The sequence below is a fragment of the Penaeus monodon genome, unplaced genomic scaffold (genome assembly GCF_015228065.2).
Source record: "Penaeus monodon isolate SGIC_2016 unplaced genomic scaffold, NSTDA_Pmon_1 PmonScaffold_9042, whole genome shotgun sequence".
Classification (NCBI taxonomy): Eukaryota; Metazoa; Arthropoda; class Malacostraca; order Decapoda; family Penaeidae; genus Penaeus; species Penaeus monodon.
The window spans coordinates 1-2,500 of record NW_023664373.1 but is presented as its reverse complement, the minus strand read 5'-3'; positions in this window follow the sequence as shown (position 1 = coordinate 2,500).

The window sequence follows — 2,500 nt, the reverse complement described above, 5'->3', positions numbered from 1 at the left end:
CTCAGTCGATTCTATATATCTTGTGGATTTAGGAACTCCATAGTGTATTTTTTTACTATTCAAAAGAAAGTGAATACATATGTAACAATGAGGGAATTTTTAAATCGTTCAGCCGGTCACATGAAAAAAAATTGCACAGCTGGGCCTTCTGGCGACGATGGTACGATAACGTGCTGTCGTACGCCACGTGAAATTTTCTCGGCACGGAATAGATCGGCATACAGATATACTCACTTTCTATGTCATTACCCTCGTTTTGTTAATTCCCTATCGCTTGGAAAGAAGTTTTGAACGCGTACAGAAGTTCCGATCGTCAACTTGAAAGAAGGCTATCACACTTTTGGATCTCGCGTCTGTGCTTCCTCCGGCGGCGCGTGAAAAGGCTGTAGCACAGCAGCCACCGGGGAAAGCAGGTACACACAAATAGGATCCGGGAGAGTGATCGTCCAGCGAAGGTAGGACTGCGAATCTCCATAAAAACCCCTGTCGAACTCCTCCGGTTCGGTGTTCACATCGGGAGCCATCTGGATTAAAATCTACGTGTTCTTCATGTTGGCTTCGAAAGTGGCCATTCGATTAGGCGTAGTGAGGAGGCGATGCAACATGGCGAAACCCCTGAGAAAGGCTGTAAAAGTCTCGGCTTTTTTCAAGCGATCAGGCACACTAACATCACGAAAAAGCAAGCTAGTAAAAGTTTGCTACAAACATATTTTTACAATTTTGGAGAGATCTGCTTGCAGGTAATTTTTGAACATGTTAAAACTTGTGTTGAGAATCGTCAAACCCCAGCTTTTCGATTTCTGGCACGTATGGCGTACAGTCGTCCATGGTTAAGAAAATAATCTTTGAATTTAAGTTAAACATAAAGAGAGAAAGAGAACCATGTTTTAATCACTATACAATATTTTGTTTTTATGTTACTAGTTATTTGGCACTGATCACTACTATCATGATTTTACTCATACTACTCAGTATTCCTTTGTTTTATAGCACTGCCTACTGAAGAATGTTATACAAATAGATAATGATATCACATGTGTATATATGCATGTATATATATATATATATATACATATAATATATATATATATATATATATATATATATATATATATATATCATATATATATAAACACTCCCACAGTCACACATAATCATACTTACAAAATACGTAGATGTATTGTGTGTACATACACAGTACATGATATCTATATAATATATGTATAGATGCATATATGTACATATATATACACATAAGTTACAGATAATATGTACTGCATGGATATACATATACATATATATACATAAGTTACAGATAATATGTACTGTATATATATATATATATATATGAACGATATAGCTTCTATACACACACATTTATATAATACACACACACACACACACACACACACACACACACACACACACACACACACACAATTATATATATATATAATATATTATTATATATATATATATATAAACATCTTCAGAATATATTATCTTTTAAACCCTATGTGTATATAAATACTTATACATAAAATATATATGCATGCTCATGCATAAAATATAGGTATATATACATATACACAGTATAAATGTGGATAGATAACTATATATATGTACATATATATTCATGTGTGTGTGTAAATGAATATATTGGCACATATATATATAATAATATATATATATATATTATATATATATATATATATAGTGTGTGTGTGTGTGTGTGTGTGTGTGTGTGTGTGTGTGTGTGTGTATACATGTAAATAAATGAATATATATGTATGAATTTACATACAAATAGATAAATGAATATACAGACATGCATTTAGAAAATGTAAACTCAACAGAGAGTAAAAGGAACCACAAATGTTTCTGAAATAACACAAGATAACTCCTTTTAGACTGCGCTGGTTATCATTTTATACTTGAATTTTCCTGCGATGAAATTCCTTTGACTTTAAAGTTTCAACTATTCTTGCTTTCGGAGAAGTGCGATATAATTTAAACTGCATATTCTGTCAATCTCTCGCTATATATATAATCAGAGAGAGAAATTGCGGCATATTTTAAGATTCCTTTTTGTATCTTCTTAGGAAAAGAGTAAACATGTATTTTTATAACAATTTTATTATCTTCTGTGGCCAAGATGGTGGTGCGAAGTCATGGATTACCGGCCATATCCTAAAAGTGATAAGAGACACATTAGTAAGTTGAAAGATACAGTAACAAGGATTATGACAGTTTAAAACAAGACAATATGTAGTACTATATTTTACCTCCAGATCCACGTCCGAACCCTCCGTGTCCGCCTCCGAATCCTCCGAAACCTCCACCGAAGCCTCTGTGTCCACCTGTGGAAATGCCGGAGTTGTTAGAGTGCTTTGGCATCTTCAAAAAGTTCTATCGAATTGGAACCTTGTCATGTGATCTGACATTTTGTCAAACATGAAAGATTATCCAATTTTACCGATTTCCACGATCCACAGGCCAA